At 64.8% G+C, this 22,957-nt stretch overlaps 1 pseudogene; it reads left to right on the plus strand.

Moving 5' to 3' along the window:
- The first annotated feature begins 17,137 nt into the window (after nucleotides 1-17,137).
- Nucleotides 17,138-21,113, plus strand: LOC142074964 (TATA box-binding protein-associated factor, RNA polymerase I, subunit C-like; annotated as a pseudogene).
- Nucleotides 21,114-22,957: the final 1,844 nt, after the last annotated feature.

The following is a 22,957-nucleotide window of genomic DNA, read 5'->3' on the forward strand; positions in this document are numbered from 1 at the left end:
AGGGATACGGGGCTGGGGGACAGGGACACAGGCTGGGGGACAGGCACTGGGGCACAGGGATATGGGGTTGGGGACAGGGACACAGGCTGGGGGACAGGGACCTGGGGACAAGGATACAGGCTGGGGACAGGGATACGGGGCTGGGGGACAGGGACACAGGCTGGGGGACAGGCACTGGGGCACAGGGATATGGGGTTGGGGACAGGGACCTGGGGACAAGGATACAGGCTGGGGACAGGGATACGGGGCTGGGGGACAGGGACACGGGCTGGGGGACAGGCACTGGGGCACAGGGATATGGGGTTGGGGACAGGGACACAGGTTGGGGGACAGGGACCTGGGGACAAGGATACAGGCTGGGGACAGGGATACGGGGCTGGGGGACAGGGACACGGGCTGGGGGACAGGCACTGGGGCACAGGGATATGGGGTTGGGGACAGGGACACAGGTTGGGGGACAGGGACCTGGGGACAAGGATACAGGCTGGGGACAGGGATACGGGGCTGGGGGACAGGGACACGGGCTGGGGGACAGGCACTGGGGCACAGGGATATGGGGTTGGGGACAGGGACCTGGGGACAAGGATACAGGCTGGGGACAGGGATACGGGGCTGGGGGACAGGGACACGGGCTGGGGGACAGGCACTGGGGCACAGGGATATGGGGTTGGGGACAGGGACACAGGTTGGGGGACAGGGACCTGGGGACAAGGATACAGGCTGGGGACAGGGATACGGGGCTGGGGGACAGGGACACGGGCTGGGGGACAGGCACTGGGGCACAGGGATATGGGGTTGGGGACAGGGACCTGGGGACAAGGATACAGGCTGGGGACAGGGATACGGGGCTGGGGGACAGGGACACGGCCTGGGGGACAGGCACTGGGGCACAGGGATATGGGGTTGGGGACAGGGACACAGGCTGGGGGACAGGGACCTGGGGACAAGGATACAGGCTGGGGACAGGGATACGGGGCTGGGGGACAGGGACACGGGCTGGGGGACAGGCACTGGGGCACAGGGATATGGGGTTGGGGACAGGGACCTGGGGACAAGGATACAGGCTGGGGACAGGGATACGGGGCTGGGGGACAGGGACACAGGCTGGGGGACAGGCACTGGGGCACAGGGATATGGGGTTGGGGACAGGGACCTGGGGACAAGGATACAGGCTGGGGACAGGGACACAGGCGGGGGGACAGGCACTGGGCACAGGGATATGGGGTTGGGGACAGGGACACAGGCTGGGGGACAGGGACCTGGGGACAAGGATACAGGCTGGGGACAGGGATACGGGGCTGGGGGACAGGGACACGGGCTGGGGGACAGGCACTGGGGCACAGTGATATGGGGTTGGGGACAGGGAACTGGGGACAAGGATACAGGCTGGGGACAGGGATACGGGGCTGGGGGACAGGGACACGGCCTGGGGGACAGGCACTGGGGCACAGGGATATGGGGTTGGGGACAGGGACACAGGCTGGGGGACAGGGACCTGGGGACAAGGATACAGGCTGGGGACAGGGATACGGGGCTGGGGGACAGGGACACGGGCTGGGGGACAGGCACTGGGGCACAGGGATATGGGGTTGGGGACAGGGACCTGGGGACAAGGATACAGGCTGGGGACAGGGATATGGGGCTGGGGGACAGGGACACAGGCTGGGGTCAGGCACTGGGGCACAGGGATATGGGGTTGGGTACAGGGACACAGGCTGGGGGACAGGGACCTGGGGACAAGGATACAGGCTGGGGACAGGGATACGGGGCTGGGGGACAGGGACATAGGCTGGGGGACAGGCACTGGGGCACAGGGATATGGGGTTGGGGACAGGGACACAGGCTGGGGGACAGGGACCTGGGGACAAGGATACAGGCTGGGGACAGTGATACGGGGCTGGGGGACAGGGACACAGGCTGGGGGACAGGCACTGGGGCACAGGGATATGGGGTTGGGGACAGGGACACAGGCTGGGGGACAGGGACCTGGGGACAAGGATAGAGGCTGGGGACAGGGATACGGGGCTGGGGGACAGGGACACAGGCTGGGGGACAGGCACTGGGGCACAGGGATATGGGGTTGGGGACAGGGACCTGGGGACAAGGATACAGGCTGGGGACAGGGATACGGGGCTGGGGGACAGGGACACGGGCTGGGGGACAGGCACTGGGGCACAGGGATATGGGGTTGGGGACAGGGACCTGGGGACAAGGATACAGGCTGGGGACAGGGATATGGGGCTGGGGGACAGGGACACAGGCTGGGGTCAGGCACTGGGGCACAGGGATATGGGGTTGGGGACAGGGACACAGGCTGGGGGACAGGGACCTGGGGACAAGGATACAGGCTGGGGACAGGGATACGGGGCTGGGGGACAGGGACACAGGCTGGGGGACAGGCACTGGGGCACAGGGATATGGGGTTGGGGACAGGGACACAGGCTGGGGGACAGGGACCTGGGGACAAGGATACAGGCTGGGGACAGGGATACGGGGCTGGGGGACAGGGACACGGGCTGGGGGACAGGCACTGGGGCACAGGGATATGGGGTTGGGGACAGGGACCTGGGGACAAGGATACAGGCTGGGGACAGGGATATGGGGCTGGGGGACAGGGACACAGGCTGGGGTCAGGCACTGGGGCACAGGGATATGGGGTTGGGGACAGGGACACAGGCTGGGGGACAGGGACCTGGGGACAAGGATACAGGCTGGGGACAGGGATACGGGGCTGGGGGACAGGGACACGGGCTGGGGGACAGGCACTGGGGCACAGGGATATGGGGTTGGGGACAGGGACCTGGGGACAGGATACAGGCTGGGGACAGGGATACGGGGCTGGGGGACAGGGACACGGCCTGGGGGACAGGCACTGGGGCACAGGGATATGGGGTTGGGGACAGGGACACAGGCTGGGGGACAGGGACCTGGGGACAAGGATACAGGCTGGGGACAGGGATACGGGGCTGGGGGACAGGGACACGGGCTGGGGGACAGGCACTGGGGCACAGGGATATGGGGTTGGGGACAGGGACCTGGGGACAAGGATACAGGCTGGGGACAGGGATATGGGGCTGGGGGACAGGGACACGGGCTGGGGTCAGGCACTGGGGCACAGGGATATGGGGTTGGGGACAGGGACACAGGCTGGGGGACAAGGACCTGGGGACAAGGATACAGGCTGGGGACAGGGATACGGGGCTGGGGGACAGGGAAACGGGCTGGGGGACAGGCACTGGGGCACAGGGATATGGGGTTGGGGACAGGGACCTGGGGACAAGGATACAGGCTGGGGACAGGGATATGGGGCTGGGGGACAGGGACACAGGCTGGGGGACAGGCACTGGGGCACAGGGATATGGGGTTGGGGACAGGGACACAGGCTGGGCGACAGGGACCTGGGGACAAGGATACAGGCTGGGGACAGGGATACGGGGCTGGGGGACAGGGACACAGGCTGGGGGACAGGCACTGGGGCACAGGGATATGGGGTTGGGGACAGGGACACAGGCTGGGGGACAGGGACCTGGGGACAAGGATACAGGCTGGGGACAGGGATACGGGGCTGGGGGACAGGGACACGGGCTGGGGGACAGGCACTGGGGCACAGGGATATGGGGTTGGGGACAGGGACCTGGGGACAAGGATACAGGCTGGGGACAGGGATACGGGGCTGGGGGACAGGGACACGGGCTGGCGGACAGGCACTGGGGCACAGGGATATGGGGTTGGGGACAGGGACACAGGCTGGGGGACAGGGACCTGGGGACAAGGATACAGGCTGGGGACAGGGATACGGGGCTGGGGGACAGGGACACGGGCTGGGGGACAGGCACTGGGGCACAGGGATATGGGGTTGGGGACAGGGACACAGGCTGGGGGACAGGGACCTGGGGACAAGGATACAGGCTGGGGACAGGGATACGGGGCTGGGGGACAGGGACACGGGCTGGGGGACAGGCACTGGGGCACAGGGATATGGGGTTGGGGACAGGGACCTGGGGACAAGGATACAGGCTGGGGACAGGGATACGGGGCTGGGGGACAGGGACACGGGGCTGGGGGACAGGCACTGGGGCACAGGGATATGGGGTTGGGGACAGGGACCTGGGGACAAGGATACAGGCTGGGGACAGGGATATGGGGCTGGGGGACAGGGACAGAGGCTGGGGTCAGGCACTGGGGCACAGGGATATGGGGTTGGGGACAGGGACACAGGCTGGGGGACAGGGACCTGGGGACAAGGATACAGGCTGGGGACAGGGATACGGGGCTGGGGGACAGGGACACGGGCTGGGGGACAGGCACTGGGGCACAGGGATATGGGGTTGGGGACAGGGACCTGGGGACAAGGATACAGGCTGGGGACAGGGATACGGGGCTGGGGGACAGGGACACGGCCTGGGGGACAGGCACTGGGGCACAGGGATATGGGGTTGGGGACAGGGACCTGGGGACAAGGATACAGGCTGGGGACAGGGATATGGGGCTGGGGGACAGGGACAGAGGCTGGGGTCAGGCACTGGGGCACAGGGATATGGGGTTGGGGACAGGGACCTGGGGACAAGGATACAGGCTGGGGACAGGGATATGGGGCTGGGGGACAGGGACAGAGGCTGGGGGACAGGCACTGGGGCACAGGGATATGGGGTTGGGGACAGGGACACAGGCTGGGGGACAGGGACCTGGGGACAAGGATACAGGCTGGGGACAGGGATACGGGGCTGGGGGACAGGGAAACGGGCTGGGGGACAGGCACTGGGGCACAGGGATATGGGGTTGGGGACAGGGACCTGGGGACAAGGATACAGGCTGGGGACAGGGACATGGGGCTGGGGGACAGGGACACAGGCTGGGGGACAGGCACTGGGGCACAGGGATATGGGGTTGGGGACAGGGACACAGGCTGGGGGACAGGGACCTGGGGACAAGGATACAGGCTGGGGACAGGGATACGGGGCTGGGGGACAGGGACACGGGCTGGCGGACAGGCACTGGGGCACAGGGATATGGGGTTGGGGACAGGGACCTGGGGACAAGGATACAGGCTGGGGACAGGGATACGGGGCTGGGGGACAGGGACACGGGCTGGCGGACAGGCACTGGGGCACAGGGATATGGGGTTGGGGACAGGGACACAGGCTGGGGGACAGGGACCTGGGGACAAGGATACAGGCTGGGGACAGGGATACGGGGCTGGGGGACAGGGACACGGGCTGGCGGACAGGCACTGGGGCACAGGGATATGGGGTTGGGGACAGGGACCTGGGGACAAGGATACAGGCTGGGGACAGGGATACGGGGCTGGGGGACAGGGACACGGCCTGGGGGACAGGCACTGGGGCACAGGGATATGGGGTTGGGGACAGGGACCTGGGGACAAGGATACAGGCTGGGGACAGGGATATGGGGCTGGGGGACAGGGACAGAGGCTGGGGTCAGGCACTGGGGCACAGGGATATGGGGTTGGGGACAGGGACACAGGCTGGGGGACAGGGACCTGGGGACAAGGATACAGGCTGGGGACAGGGATACGGGGCTGGGGGACAGGGACACGGGCTGGTGGACAGGCACTGGGGCACAGGGATATGGGGTTGGGGACAGGGACCTGGGGACAAGGATACAGGCTGGGGACAGGGATATGGGGCTGGGGGACAGGGATACAGGCTGGGGGACAGGCACTGGGGCACAGGGATATGGGGTTGGGGACAGGGACACAGGCTGGGGGACAGGGACCTGGGGACAAGGATACAGGCTGGGGACAGGGATACGGTGCTGGGGGACAGGGACACAGGCTGGGGGACAGGCACTGGGGCACAGGGATATGGGGTTGGGGACAGGGACACAGGCTGGGGGACAGGGACCTGGGGACAAGGATACAGGCTGGGGACAGGGATACGGGGCTGGGGGACAGGGACACGGGCTGGGGGACAGGCACTGGGGCACAGGGATATGGGGTTGGGGACAGGGACCTGGGGACAAGGATACAGGCTGGGGACAGGGATATGGGGCTGGGGGACAGGGACACGGGCTGGGGGACAGGCACTGGGGCACAGGGATATGGGGTTGGGGACAGGGACACAGGCTGGGGGACAGGGACCTGGGGACAAGGATACAGGCTGGGGACAGGGATACGGGGCTGGGGGACAGGGACACGGGCTGGGGGACAGGCACTGGGGCACAGGGATATGGGGTTGGGGACAGGGACACAGGCTGGGGGACAGGGACCTGGGGACAAGGATACAGGCTGGGGACAGGGATACGGGGCTGGGGGACAGGGACACGGGCTGGCGGACAGGCACTGGGGCACAGGGATATGGGGTTGGGGACAGGGACACAGGCTGGGGGACAGGGACCTGGGGACAAGGATACAGGCTGGGGACAGGGATACGGGGCTGGGGGACAGGGACACGGGCTGGGGGACAGGCACTGGGGCACAGGGATATGGGGTTGGGGACAGGGACCTGGGGACAGGATACAGGCTGGGGACAGGGATACGGGGCTGGGGGACAGGGACACGGGGCTGGGGGACAGGCACTGGGGCACAGGGATATGGGGTTGGGGACAGGGACAGAGGCTGGGGTCAGGCACTGGGGCACAGGGATATGGGGTTGGGGACAGGGACCTGGGGACAAGGATACAGGCTGGGGACAGGGATACGGGGCTGGGGGACAGGGACACGGCCTGGGGGACAGGCACTGGGGCACAGGGATATGGGGTTGGGGACAGGGACCTGGGGACAAGGATACAGGCTGGGGACAGGGATATGGGGCTGGGGGACAGGGACACGGGCTGGGGGACAGGCACTGGGGCACAGGGATATGGGGTTGGGGACAGGGACACAGGCTGGGGGACAGGGACCTGGGGACAAGGATACAGGCTGGGGACAGGGATACGGGGCTGGGGGACAGGGACACGGGCTGGTGGACAGGCACTGGGGCACAGGGATATGGGGTTGGGGACAGGGACCTGGGGACAAGGATACAGGCACTGGGGCACAGGGATATGGGGTTGGGGACAGGGATACAGGCTGGGGGACAGGCACTGGGGCACAGGGATATGGGGTTGGGGACAGGGACACAGGCTGGGGGACAGGGACCTGGGGACAAGGATACAGGCTGGGGACAGGGATACGGTGCTGGGGGACAGGGACACGGGCTGGGGGACAGGCACTGGGGCACAGGGATATGGGGTTGGGGACAGGGACACAGGCTGGGGGACAGGGACCTGGGGACAAGGATACAGGCTGGGGACAGGGATACGGGGCTGGGGGACAGGGACACGGGCTGGGGGACAGGCACTGGGGCACAGGGATATGGGGTTGGGGACAGGGACCTGGGGACAAGGATACAGGCTGGGGACAGGGATATGGGGCTGGGGGACAGGGACACGGGCTGGGGGACAGGCACTGGGGCACAGGGATATGGGGTTGGGGACAGGGACACAGGTTGGGGGACAGGGACCTGGGGACAAGGATACAGGCTGGGGACAGGGATACGGGGCTGGGGGACAGGGACACGGGCTGGCGGACAGGCACTGGGGCACAGGGATATGGGGTTGGGGACAGGGACACAGGCTGGGGGACAGGGACCTGGGGACAAGGATACAGGCTGGGGACAGGGATACGGGGCTGGGGGACAGGGACACGGGGCTGGGGGACAGGCACTGGGGCACAGGGATATGGGGTTGGGGACAGGGACCTGGGGACAAGGACACAGGCTGGGGACAGGGATATGGGGCTGGGGGACAGGGACAGAGGCTGGGGTCAGGCACTGGGGCACAGGGATATGGGGTTGGGGACAGGGACACAGGCTGGGGGACAGGGACCTGGGGACAAGGATACAGGCTGGGCCAGGGATACGGGGCTGGGGGACAGGGACACGGGCTGGGGGACAGGCACTGGGGCACAGGGATATGGGGTTGGGGACAGGGACACAGGCTGGGGGACAGGGACCTGGGGACAAGGATACAGGCTGGGGACAGGGATACGGGGCTGGGGGACAGGGACACGGGCTGGGGGACAGGCACTGGGGCACAGGGATATGGGGTTGGGGACAGGGACCTGGGGACAAGGATACAGGCTGGGGACAGGGATATGGGGCTGGGGGACAGGGATACAGGCTGGGGGACAGGCACTGGGGCACAGGGATATGGGGTTGGGGACAGGGACACAGGCTGGGGGACAGGGACCTGGGGACAAGGATACAGGCTGGGGACAGGGATACGGTGCTGGGGGACAGGGACACAGGCTGGGGGACAGGCACTGGGGCACAGGGATATGGGGTTGGGGACAGGGACACAGGCTGGGGGACAGGGACCTGGGGACAAGGATACAGGCTGGGGACAGGGATACGGGGCTGGGGGACAGGGACACGGGCTGGGGGACAGGCACTGGGGCACAGGGATATGGGGTTGGGGACAGGGACCTGGGGACAAGGATACAGGCTGGGGACAGGGATATGGGGCTGGGGGACAGGGACACGGGCTGGGGGACAGGCACTGGGGCACAGGGATATGGGGTTGGGGACAGGGACACAGGCTGGGGGACAGGGACCTGGGGACAAGGATACAGGCTGGGGACAGGGATACGGGGCTGGGGGACAGGGACACAGGCTGGGGGACAGGCACTGGGGCACAGGGATATGGGGTTGGGGACAGGGACACAGGCTGGGGGACAGGGACTTGGGGACAAGGATACAGGCTGGGGACAGGGATACGGGGCTGGGGGACAGGGACACGGGCTGGGGGACAGGCACTGGGGCACAGGGATATGGGGTTGGGGACAGGGACCTGGGGACAAGGATACAGGCTGGGGACAGGGATACGGGGCTGGGGGACAGGGACACGGGCTGGCGGACAGGCACTGGGGCACAGGGATATGGGGTTGGGGACAGGGACACAGGCTGGGGGACAGGGACCTGGGGACAAGGATACAGGCTGGGGACAGGGATACGGGGCTGGGGGACAGGGACACGGGCTGGCGGACAGGCACTGGGGCACAGGGATATGGGGTTGGGGACAGGGACACAGGCTGGGGGACAGGGACCTGGGGACAAGGATACAGGCTGGGGACAGGGATACGGGGCTGGGGGACAGGGACACGGCCTGGGGGACAGGCACTGGGGCACAGGGATATGGGGTTGGGGACAGGGACCTGGGGACAAGGATACAGGCTGGGGACAGGGATACGGGGCTGGGGGACAGGGACACGGGGCTGGGGGACAGGCACTGGGGCACAGGGATATGGGGTTGGGGACAGGGACCTGGGGACAAGGATACAGGCTGGGGACAGGGATATGGGGCTGGGGGACAGGGACAGAGGCTGGGGTCAGGCACTGGGGCACAGGGATATGGGGTTGGGGACAGGGACACAGGCTGGGGGACAGGGACCTGGGGACAAGGATACAGGCTGGGGACAGGGATACGGGGCTGGGGGACAGGGACACGGGCTGGGGGACAGGCACTGGGGCACAGGGATATGGGGTTGGGGACAGGGACACAGGCTGGGGGACAGGGACCTGGGGACAAGGATACAGGCTGGGGACAGGGATACGGGGCTGGGGGACAGGGACACGGGCTGGGGGACAGGCACTGGGGCACAGGGATATGGGGTTGGGGACAGGGACCTGGGGACAAGGATACAGGCTGGGGACAGGGATACGGGGCTGGGGGACAGGGACACGGGCTGGGGGACAGGCACTGGGGCACAGGGATATGGGGTTGGGGACAGGGACCTGGGGACAAGGATACAGGCTGGGGACAGGGATATGGGGCTGGGGGACAGGGACACGGGCTGGGGGACAGGCACTGGGGCACAGGGATATGGGGTTGGGGACAGGGACACAGGCTGGGGGACAGGGACCTGGGGACAAGGATACAGGCTGGGGACAGGGATACGGGGCTGGGGGACAGGGACACGGGCTGGGGGACAGGCACTGGGGCACAGGGATATGGGGTTGGGGACAGGGACCTGGGGACAAGGATACAGGCTGGGGACAGGGATACGGGGCTGTGGGACAGGGACACGGGCTGGGGGACAGGCACTGGGGCACAGGGATATGGGGTTGGGGACAGGGACCTGGGGACAAGGATACAGGCTGGGGACAGGGATATGGGGCTGGGGGACAGGGACACGGGCTGGGGGACAGGCACTGGGGCACAGGGATATGGGGTTGGGGACAGGGACACAGGCTGGGGGACAGGGACCTGGGGACAAGGATACAGGCTGGGGACAGGGATACGGGGCTGGGGGACAGGGACACGGGCTGGTGGACAGGCACTGGGGCACAGGGATATGGGGTTGGGGACAGGGACCTGGGGACAAGGATACAGGCTGGGGACAGGGATATGGGGCTGGGGGACAGGGATACAGGCTGGGGGACAGGCACTGGGGCACAGGGATATGGGGTTGGGGACAGGGACACAGGCTGGGGGACAGGGACCTGGGGACAAGGATACAGGCTGGGGACAGGGATACGGGGCTGGGGGACAGGGACACAGGCTGGGGGACAGGCACTGGGGCACAGGGATATGGGGTTGGGGACAGGGACACAGGCTGGGGGACAGGGACCTGGGGACAAGGATACAGGCTGGGGACAGGGATACGGGGCTGGGGGACAGGGACACGGGCTGGGGGACAGGCACTGGGGCACAGGGATATGGGGTTGGGGACAGGGACACAGGCTGGGGGACAGGGACCTGGGGACAAGGATACAGGCTGGGGACAGGGATACGGGGCTGGGGGACAGGGACACGGGCTGGGGGACAGGCACTGGGGCACAGGGATATGGGGTTGGGGACAGGGACCTGGGGACAAGGATACAGGCTGGGGACAGGGATACGGGGCTGGGGGACAGGGACACAGGCTGGGGGACAGGCACTGGGGCACAGGGATATGGGGTTGGGGACAGGGACACAGGCTGGGGGACAGGGACCTGGGGACAAGGATACAGGCTGGGGACAGGGATACGGGGCTGGGGGACAGGGACACGGGCTGGGGGACAGGCACTGGGGCACAGGGATATGGGGTTGGGGACAGGGACCTGGGGACAAGGATACAGGCTGGGGACAGGGATACGGGGCTGGGGGACAGGGACACGGCCTGGGGGACAGGCACTGGGGCACAGGGATATGGGGTTGGGGACAGGGACCTGGGGACAAGGATACAGGCTGGGGACAGGGATATGGGGCTGGGGGACAGGGACACGGGCTGGGGGACAGGCACTGGGGCACAGGGATATGGGGTTGGGGACAGGGACACAGGCTGGGGGACAGGGACCTGGGGACAGGATACAGGCTGGGGACAGGGATACGGGGCTGGGGGACAGGGACACGGGCTGGGGGACAGGCACTGGGGCACAGGGATATGGGGTTGGGGACAGGGACCTGGGGACAAGGATACAGGCTGGGGACAGGGATACGGGGCTGGGGGACAGGGACACGGGCTGGGGGACAGGCACTGGGGCACAGGGATATGGGGTTGGGGACAGGGACCTGGGGACAAGGATACAGGCTGGGGACAGGGATATGGGGCTGGGGGACAGGGACACGGGCTGGGGGACAGGCACTGGGGCACAGGGATATGGGGTTGGGGACAGGGACACAGGCTGGGGGACAGGGACCTGGGGACAAGGATACAGGCTGGGGACAGGGATACGGGGCTGGGGGACAGGGACACGGGCTGGTGGACAGGCACTGGGGCACAGGGATATGGGGTTGGGGACAGGGACCTGGGGACAAGGATACAGGCTGGGGACAGGGATATGGGGCTGGGGGACAGGGATACAGGCTGGGGGACAGGCACTGGGGCACAGGGATATGGGGTTGGGGACAGGGACACAGGCTGGGGGACAGGGACCTGGGGACAAGGATACAGGCTGGGGACAGGGATACGGGGCTGGGGGACAGGGACACAGGCTGGGGGACAGGCACTGGGGCACAGGGATATGGGGTTGGGGACAGGGACACAGGCTGGGGGACAGGGACCTGGGGACAAGGATACAGGCTGGGGACAGGGATACGGGGCTGGGGGACAGGGACACGGCCTGGGGGACAGGCACTGGGGCACAGGGATATGGGGTTGGGGACAGGGACACAGGCTGGGGGACAGGGACCTGGGGACAAGGATACAGGCTGGGGACAGGGATACGGGGCTGGGGGACAGGGACACGGGCTGGGGGACAGGCACTGGGGCACAGGGATATGGGGTTGGGGACAGGGACCTGGGGACAAGGATACAGGCTGGGGACAGGGATACGGGGCTGGGGGACAGGGACACAGGCTGGGGGACAGGCACTGGGGCACAGGGATATGGGGTTGGGGACAGGGACACAGGCTGGGGGACAGGGACCTGGGGACAAGGATACAGGCTGGGGACAGGGATACGGGGCTGGGGGACAGGGACACGGGCTGGGGGACAGGCACTGGGGCACAGGGATATGGGGTTGGGGACAGGGACCTGGGGACAAGGATACAGGCTGGGGACAGGGATACGGGGCTGGGGGACAGGGACACAGGCTGGGGGACAGGCACTGGGGCACAGGGATATGGGGTTGGGGACAGGGACACAGGCTGGGGGACAGGGACCTGGGGACAAGGATACAGGCTGGGGACAGGGATACGGGGCTGGGGGACAGGGACACGGGCTGGGGGACAGGCACTGGGGCACAGGGATATGGGGTTGGGGACAGGGACCTGGGGACAAGGATACAGGCTGGGGACAGGGATACGGGGCTGGGGGACAGGGACACGGCCTGGGGGACAGGCACTGGGGCACAGGGATATGGGGTTGGGGACAGGGACCTGGGGACAAGGATACAGGCTGGGGACAGGGATATGGGGCTGGGGGACAGGGACACGGGCTGGGGGACAGGCACTGGGGCACAGGGATATGGGGTTGGGGACAGGGACACAGGCTGGGGGACAGGGACCTGGGGACAGGATACAGGCTGGGGACAGGGATACGGGGCTGGGGGACAGGGACACGGGCTGGGGGACAGGCACTGGGGCACAGGGATATGGGGTTGGGGACAGGGACCTGGGGACAAGGATACAGGCTGGGGACAGGGATACGGGGCTGTGGGACAGGGACACGGGCTGGGGGACAGGCACTGGGGCACAGGGATATGGGGTTGGGGACAGGGACCTGGGGACAAGGATACAGGCTGGGGACAGGGATATGGGGCTGGGGGACAGGGACACGGGCTGGGGGACAGGCACTGGGGCACAGGGATATGGGGTTGGGGACAGGGACACAGGCTGGGGGACAGGGACCTGGGGACAAGGATACAGGCTGGGGACAGGGATACGGGGCTGGGGGACAGGGACACGGGCTGGTGGACAGGCACTGGGGCACAGGGATATGGGGTTGGGGACAGGGACCTGGGGACAAGGATACAGGCTGGGGACAGGGATATGGGGCTGGGGGACAGGGATACAGGCTGGGGGACAGGCACTGGGGCACAGGGATATGGGGTTGGGGACAGGGACACAGGCTGGGGGACAGGGACCTGGGGACAAGGATACAGGCTGGGGACAGGGATACGGGGCTGGGGGACAGGGACACAGGCTGGGGGACAGGCACTGGGGCACAGGGATATGGGGTTGGGGACAGGGACACAGGCTGGGGGACAGGGACCTGGGGACAAGGATACAGGCTGGGGACAGGGATACGGGGCTGGGGGACAGGGACACGGCCTGGGGGACAGGCACTGGGGCACAGGGATATGGGGTTGGGGACAGGGACACAGGCTGGGGGACAGGGACCTGGGGACAAGGATACAGGCTGGGGACAGGGATACGGGGCTGGGGGACAGGGACACGGGCTGGGGGACAGGCACTGGGGCACAGGGATATGGGGTTGGGGACAGGGACCTGGGGACAAGGATACAGGCTGGGGACAGGGATACGGGGCTGGGGGACAGGGACACAGGCTGGGGGACAGGCACTGGGGCACAGGGATATGGGGTTGGGGACAGGGACACAGGCTGGGGGACAGGGACCTGGGGACAAGGATACAGGCTGGGGACAGGGATACGGGGCTGGGGGACAGGGACACGGGCTGGGGGACAGGCACTGGGGCACAGGGATATGGGGTTGGGGACAGGGACCTGGGGACAAGGATACAGGCTGGGGACAGGGATATGGGGCTGGGGGACAGGGACACGGGCTGGGGGACAGGCACTGGGGCACAGGGATATGGGGTTGGGGACAGGGACACAGGCTGGGGGACAGGGACCTGGGGACAAGGATACAGGCTGGGGACAGGGATACGGGGCTGGGGGACAGGGACACGGGCTGGTGGACAGGCACTGGGGCACAGGGATATGGGGTTGGGGACAGGGACCTGGGGACAAGGATACAGGCTGGGGACAGGGATACGGGGCTGGGGGACAGGGACACGGGCTGGGGGACAGGCACTGGGGCACAGGGATATGGGGTTGGGGACAGGGACCTGGGGACAAGGATACAGGCTGGGGACAGGGATATGGGGCTGGGGGACAGGGACACGGGCTGGGGGACAGGCACTGGGGCACAGGGATATGGGGTTGGGGACAGGGACACAGGCTGGGGGACAGGGACCTGGGGACAAGGATACAGGCTGGGGACAGGGATACGGGGCTGGGGGACAGGGACACGGGCTGGTGGACAGGCACTGGGGCACAGGGATATGGGGTTGGGGACAGGGACCTGGGGACAAGGATACAGGCTGGGGACAGGGATATGGGGCTGGGGGACAGGGATACAGGCTGGGGGACAGGCACTGGGGCACAGGGATATGGGGTTGGGGACAGGGACACAGGCTGGGGGACAGGGACCTGGGGACAAGGATACAGGCTGGGGACAGGGATACGGGGCTGGGGGACAGGGACACAGGCTGGGGGACAGGCACTGGGGCACAGGGATATGGGGTTGGGGACAGGGACACAGGCTGGGGGACAGGGACCTGGGGACAAGGATACAGGCTGGGGACAGGGATACGGGGCTGGGGGACAGGGACACGGCCTGGGGGACAGGCACTGGGGCACAGGGATATGGGGTTGGGGACAGGGACACAGGCTGGGGGACAGGGACCTGGGGACAAGGATACAGGCTGGGGACAGGGATACGGGGCTGGGGGACAGGGACACGGGCTGGGGGACAGGCACTGGGGCACAGGGATATGGGGTTGGGGACAGGGACCTGGGGACAAGGATACAGGCTGGGGACAGGGATACGGGGCTGGGGGACAGGGACACAGGCTGGGGGACAGGCACTGGGGCACAGGGATATGGGGTTGGGGACAGGGACACAGGCTGGGGGACAGGGACCTGGGGACAAGGATACAGGCTGGGGACAGGGATACGGGGCTGGGGGACAGGGACACGGGCTGGGGGACAGGCACTGGGGCACAGGGATATGGGGTTGGGGACAGGGACCTGGGGACAAGGATACAGGCTGGGGACAGGGATATGGGGCTGGGGGACAGGGACACGGGCTGGGGGACAGGCACTGGGGCACAGGGATATGGGGTTGGGGACAGGGACACAGGCTGGGGGACAGGGACCTGGGGACAAGGATACAGGCTGGGGACAGGGATACGGGGCTGGGGGACAGGGACATGGGCTGGGGGACAGGCACTGGGGCACAGGGATATGGGGCTGGGGCCAGGGATACAGGTTGGGGATAGGGATATGGGCTGGGGCCAGGGATCTGGGGTTGGGGACAAGGATACAGTATGGGGCCAGGGACATGGTCTGGGGCAGGGATACAGGTCTGGGGGACAGGGACCTGGGGCTCGGGTCAAGGATACAGGCTGCGGACAGGGATATGGACTGGGGGACAGCGGCACAAGCTGGGGCCGGGGACGTGGAGTTGGGATGCAGGTGGCCATGGGGCCAGGCTACAAGGGGAACATAGGACATAGGTGAAAGGGGCTGTGGGGCTGGGATGTAGGGGGACAAGGGGGCTACAACACCAGGGGCAAACGGGGTGACCTGTGGAGAGAGGATGGGAGGCAGCGAGGGCTACCTATAGGGGCTGTCTAATGGGGGTCGGGTGGTTTTCTAACAGCGGCTACCATCTTATTATAATAAATTAGAATATTTATCTTATAGAGGAGGTGTCCAGGAGAGGGGGTCTGGGCACTGCCTGTGGGGATGAGGGCATCCAGACTGGAAACAATCTCATCATACTTCCCAAAACTCCCCTGACATCATCTCCAAACTCCCCTGACATCACCATCCTCCTTGGCCATGGCAGAGGCGGGCAGGTGACTCGTGGGCACAGCCCCACTCCCGGGGGTGCTCTGCCCTGCGCCAGCCCCTCTCCCGCCCCGTGCGCCCATCACGGAGCACGCCAGGAGCTGCAGGAGGGAGCAGCCACCCCCAGCAGTCCAGCCCAACTGCCCAGCGGCCCCTCCCCAGAGCGCAGCCCCCCTCCAAGCATGGCTGGGGTCCCCTCCCCAGCGCAGACCTCCTGGGTGGGCAGCTCTGCCCTGGGCCTGTGGTCCTTCCAGGAGCAACCTGGTCCCTCTCTCCTTGGGAAGGGGACAGGGGAGTCTGGCCTCCCCAGGATACTCCCCAAAGGCTCCAGGGTCCCACCGGAGCTCCGTGGAATAAAGACCCGTCCCCTGTGAGCAACACCAGTGGGTGTGGGTACCCATGGGGGTGCTAGGCCAGGCGGGACCCTCATGGGGAGCCTGCAGCCGCCCTGGGTGGGAGGAAGAGGCACCGGAGTCAGGGCAGGAGGGGGGTCCCCGGGGCCAAGCTGGCATGGGGTCATATGGGAAGGGCAGGGTGGGCTGGGGGGGGGCTGGAACAGTCCTACATACCCCAACTCTTCAGGAGCTGCCCCATGGCCCCACATCCCCCAGGTACGTGGGATGCCCCGTGGCTGTGCAGCCCCCTAGGCACCATCCCGCTTCCCGGGGCACAGCAGACCCCTCCGTCACAAGTCACGGCCACGGCAGTTCCCTGCCAACCCAGAGCGCCCGGGCCGGGTGGCTCCGGCCACGCAGCACCGGAGCCAGGCCGGCCACAGAGGACGAGGTGTGCCCACGGCAGGACCCGTGAGGCGGTTCCCCCTCTAGCCGGCCTGGGGGCGAGGAGGGGGGGGACAATACCCACGCCTGCCCGCCCCCCAGTGTGGTCCGGTCCCGATGGCTCCCCCAGCGCCGGTCCCGGACCAGTCCGGTCCCCATCGCTCCCCCCCGCCCGGTCCCGTCCCGGTGCCCGCAGCTCCCTCTGGTCCCGGTCCGGTCCCCACGGATCTCCCCGATCCCGGGGCGATCCGCGCGGCTCCCCTCCGTCCCGATGTGGGCCACTCCCTGCGGCTCCCCCTGGGCCCGTTCCGCTCCACGTGGCTCTCCCTGATCCGGCACGGTCCCGGCACGGTCCCCCAAGCTCCCACGGGTCCGGTCCCGGTCCGATCCCGTGGCACCCCCGATCCGTTCCCTGTCTCGGTCTTGGTCACACTCCTGCGACGCTCCTCGTTCCCGGCCCGGTCGGGTAGGGTCCCCGCAGCGGCGCCCCCCGCTCCCGGTCCCGCTCCGGTCCCCGCGGCTCCCCCGGGTCCCGGCGGTAGAGGCGTGTGCGCTCCCGCCGGACGCCAGGAGAACGGTAGTACTCCACGGCGCTCTGCCGGCCGCGCCGCTCTAGTCCCGCTCCATGCCCAGGCGCTGATTGGTGAGCGGCGCCAGCAGCGCGACGCAGAGGTACTTCCGGTGGCGGTGCCGTTCTCGCGCAGGCACCGACCGGCGACCGCCCCCGTCCCGTCTCGCCCCTCCCCCTGTGCCCCCAGCCCAGTACCGGCGCCCCAGGGGCCATGGAGTTCTCGGCCGCTCTCATCCCCTCCTACTTCGGCGCTGGCCCGCCCCGGGAGGAGGGGGACCCCGCTCCGGCCGCCGGCTGGGGCGACGAACATGGGCAGGTGCTGGAGGCCGGCCCGGCCGCCGCCAGATGAGGCTGCGGCGCAGCCCTCCCTGCCCGAGCCCGGGGGGTCGGGGCTGGGCGAGCTCGGCGGGGGGCGGGCAGGGGCCGCTCTCGCCTCCCGCCTCCTCTCCCTGCAGGCCGAGACGGCGTTCGTGCCCCGCCCCGGCGGGATGGGTGAGAGCTGGGAACCTGCCGACGCCGCTGCCGTACCCTTCCTGCCTCCCAACACGAGTGAGGGCCGCTGGGGGCGGGAGGGGGGGACGCCCTGTTCCATCTCCGCACCCGCCCTCCGAGCTGCCCTGCGGCTCGGGATCCCTGCCGGCTCTGCCGCTCTGGCACGGGGAACTTTAGCAACTCTCCCCGGCGGTGCTCGCACAGGAGGGAGTGGGGATGGGCAAGCCATTGCCCCGCGGTGCTGCAGCGGTGTCCAGGTACTTGTGTGGTACCAGCCGGCCCCTGCCCTCTCCCCACAGGCTGCTGGGTCACCTCGCTCGCGCCTCAGGACATCTTCTACCGCGGCATTCTGCGCAGGAAGCTCTGGGCAGGCAAGATCCGGAGACACCCTGGGCTTCACCAAGCAGGTAGGGCCTGGGGTGCTGTGTCCTGCCAAGGACCTGGGGGGATGGTGTGGGATCCCTGCATGTCCCAACCCCTCCCTGTCCTTCCTGCACAGCTGGGCCACTTCTTTGTGGATCACCCAGATGATGCATTTGGCTCCCTGGGGCAGCTGCTGCACAAGAACTTCTACCTGGGCAACTCCAAGCTGAGGGTCAGTGTCCATCCAGGGGTGACAATGTCATCCCCCACCCCTCCCCTTGCAGCTGCCAGCCCCAACCTCTGCCCCCTCTCCTCCCTGCAGAGACAGGCCCGGGACAGCACCAGCCAGATGACGGCCTTGATGGAGGAAATTGACCGTCTGGAGGCCAGGCGGTAAGCGCCCCCCATTCCCGAGAGGGCTGGGGGGGCTCCTGCTCTCTCCCCCTACCTGATGCTGATTGTCCCCCCGCAGCAGCTGCCCCCCAGCAGCACCTCGCCTCCCACCTGCACTGGTTCACCCACCTCTGCCGCGACTGGCTCTTCAAGGTGCCACTGGGGCTGCTGGCAGACTGCGTGCACGAGGAGCTGCTGCTGCAGTGGGCCGGCCTGCTCTTTTGATGACAGCTCTGCGGGGGGGGGGGGCGCGCTGGCCTGGCTGCCCCCAAAAGATGTGGGGGCACACATGGACCGCCTGGTGTACCCTGGAGGGCAGGCCATGAACCACCTCTGTATCCTTCCCCACAGGGCATCCCCAGGGAGGGAGGGATCATGTTGCACCGCCCTTAGCCGGCACCCCAGATTTCCAGGATGTGGTACTGGAGGAGCTGCCCCATGCCCAGGGCTCCCCAGCACAGTTTGAGCTCAACGGGCGCATCCGGTAAATGGCTGCTGCTCGGGCGGATGGGGAAGGTGAGCGAGCCCCAGGATCCATGCCCCAGGTTGGGCAGAGAGCCCCCAGCTGGCAGGGGGCCCCCAGGACGCTGCCCTCTCATGTGCCGCCTCCTGTCCCCTGCCAGATTTCATTGGCGTCCGCTTGGACTCTCACTGCGGTGTTTGGAGGGTGCCAGGCAGGACAGGGTCCACCTTCACCCTGCTGCAGGTTATCCGCACTGGCGTGCCTGCCTCCTGCCTCACCATCAGGTAGGCACTGGGGGAACGGAGCTTTGTGAGGAGGGGGCTCTGCTGCCTCTGCAGCCATCCCCGTGGTGATGCCATGGCCCCCGTCCCACAACCCTCACCTCCCTGGGGAGCTGGCCATCTGCACCCAGAGCAGAGCCGTCTATCTCTGGAGCGTCGAGACAGGGTGAGACCAGGCACTCGGGGCCAGGAGGGGGCTCATGCAGATCCCTGGGTCTTGGGGGGGGGTGGGGCAAGCGAGAGGGACAGCTCTGCCCTGTGCCGGTGCTGCCTTCTCCCCACAGGCTGCAGCGGCTCCACCACAACCCCCAGACCGTGTTTTTTCGGGACCATTTGCCCTGGTGCTGGAGTGACTTCACTGCCCACCTGCGGGTGCTGAGCTGCACTGACTGCACCAGCCTGCAGTGCCTGGACACCCAGGTGAGCCCAGAAGAGAGGGTGGGCATGGGGCCGGTGACAGGTGGGGGAGAGGGTCCCCCAGCCTGGGGTGCTGACAGCACCCCCATTTGCTGCTGCAGGCCCCCGAGAGATGCCACTTTGACTTGTTCAAGGTGGGTGAGGAAGCCGGCTGCCAGCAGGGCGAGCGTGTGGTGCTGCCCGTGTACCTGGGCAGGGCTCACCCCTCCCAGCACCTCGTCACCACCCAGGTGAGTCCTGCCACACCCAGGGGGACAGCCAGGAACCGGGGGGGGGACACACGACCCCAGCACAGCACCGGCTCCCAGCGCCCACAGGGCAGGGGGATCACCCAGCTGAGAGGGGCTGACACAGGCTGTTGGGGTGAGCCCCACTGAGCTGTGCTCCCCATCCCAGTTCTCCGTGTACATGCTGGATGAACAGTTGCCGCTGGTGCCTGTGCTGAAGTGGGCACACATGATGAAGGTCCCCCCTCTCTTTGCCCACGTGATGTCAGGGGGCCCTGGGAGGAGCCATAAGGTGCTGCTCGGCACATCCCGCACCCAGGAGCTGCTGCTGCTGCAATACCAGAGTGAGAGACGGGGCTCCAGGGTTGCTGCGGGGCTGGGTCTTCTCTGTGCCCGCATCCCAGCCTCCTCGCCGCTGGCATCGGTGCTCACCGGGCAGTTTTTGGCATGTCCTTCTGTTACGTCCTGCCAAGAAGGAGGGAGAGGTGACTCAGATTCGCTGATTCTCTTGGTTGGAAATAGGGTATACACAACACCCGAGGTCTGTAGGTAAACAAAAACTTTTATTCCAAAACTAGGCTCATCGGTAAATAATTGGGTAGCAGAAATACTTATTGTTTGCCGTGCCTTGCGTTACTTACTAGGAAAAGGTAAAAGAATAAAAGAAGAAGGGGAGAGAGAGGTCACTGGTAAAAGAATGAGAGAAGAAGAGAGATCACCGGTCCGGGTTCCAGCGTTGGTCCAGCCAACGGGGGTCTCTGGTCTGTAGGAGCGCTTGATGTAGTAGGTACAGTATCTACTATTCCATACTGCTCACTTCTGTAATTCTACTGTTCTCTTCTGTAATTCTAAACAATGAAGACTTGTTGCTTAGAAGTTAGGTAACTAGCAGGTGTTGTGTTTGCAGGTGTGTAGTATTGTAACTAGTCTAAATTGTGTATCCTGGAAGCATTGTTAGGCTCTAGTGAAGAGTAACCTTGGAAACTATAAACAAACGTGGTCCAAGCATGGCTCAGGGACAAATTGCGACCCTATAAGGTAAAGAGGAAACAAGTTCATGAAGAGTTCACTACCCTGCCGACCACCAGAGACCACCCGAGACCCTCAAGGAGACCCTAAAGGCTTTAGTGCGCATGTGTCTAGGATGATGTAATGTTATAATGAGTTCTCGGAAATGTAATGAATATGTAAAAGAGAAACTTAAAATATGTATGAGAAGCATGGATATAAACAGAAAGGTGACTAGACCAGGTGTGCTTGATTTGTGGCAAGTCCACCGAGCACCCAGGCCTGAATAAAACAATATCTCTCCTGAGCGTGTGGAATTGGTTACTTGCACGCCGGGCACGAATCCGCTTTTCAGACAACAGTTTTTGGCGACCCAGGTGGGACTGCTGTGAAGCCTTGCCCGGATCGACTTGCCGGCTCTCGGTGGGGAGACCCTGCTCTCTGGACTCCAGCGCACACCGACCTTTTGATCGGGGACTCCGTGAGTATTCTCCCCGACCAGAGCAGGTGAGCGACTCAACGGTGCAACACTAAGGTAAATGAGATATTGTTCTGGGGTATAAAATTGTGCATGCATTTGGTAAGGAATTGTGGCCACGGGTAAAGAGGTATATTCATATGCGTTTGACAGTGACGACTGGAGTATATGAAGTTGTGGTTAAGAACGTTCTTTTTAGGTAAAGGTATGGGAGCTCAACCATCAAAAGTAACACCTTGTTCCCCCTTAGGATGCATCATTAAACATTGGGGAAAATTTGGGGGTGATCCTTTGAGAAAGGATAAATTAATTGAATATTGTACTAGATGGTGGCCAATGTATAAATTAGAAGATGAGGAAAAATGGCCAGAATTGGGAACCTTGCAATATAATACTATTTCACAATTAATGTTATTTTGTAGAAGACAAGGAAAATAGGATGAGGTACCTTATGTAGATTTGGTTTTTTTTTCTTTGAGAAATGATCATGAAATTTGGAGAAAATGTAAACTTTTAGATTCAGATTCTAATGTGGTGATGATGATGATGGAAAATAAGGAACCAAAAGCGCATTGTTGTTCTGCTTGTAGCATAGGAAAACGATGTTTAAAACTAGAAGAAGAGGAGGATACACAAATGTTAGTACCACTAAGCAAGAGGAAGCAATATTTTTCGTCCGATAGCTGGCAGGACTAGAACCCAGCAAGGGTCTGTATTGTTAGCACCCCTTCGCCAGGCAGTGGGCCCAAGGGGGGAGCCAGTATTTGTGAAAGTACCATTTACAACTTCTGATTTAATGAATTGGAAGGAGTTAGCAGGATCATATAGAGAGAATCCTGAAAAGGTGTATAGATCTTTTTGAACAATTATTGAAAATCATAATCCAGATTGGCAAGATATTCAAATTCTTTTGAATAATTTGTTTACTCCTGAAGAAAAGAGGGTAGTATTAGAAAAAGCAAATATGGAAAATGAGAGAATAAATGCAAGAGAAGGTCCTGCTCATTTTATGCCAACTCAAGACCCAAATTGGCATCCTAATAGTAATGATGGGAAATTGATGATTAAACAGTATCAACAATTAATTTTGCATGGAGTAAAGAATGGAATATCCCGCCCAAAGAATTTGGCGAAATTGACTCAAATGATTCAAGGAAAAACAGAGGACCCATCCGCCTTTTATGAACGATTATGTGAGGCAACTAGGAAATGGACAGACTTAGATCCTGAGAGTGATGAGAATA

The sequence above is a fragment of the Calonectris borealis genome, chromosome W, assembly GCF_964195595.1.
Source record: "Calonectris borealis chromosome W, bCalBor7.hap1.2, whole genome shotgun sequence".
In the NCBI taxonomy this organism is placed as follows: Eukaryota; Metazoa; Chordata; class Aves; order Procellariiformes; family Procellariidae; genus Calonectris; species Calonectris borealis.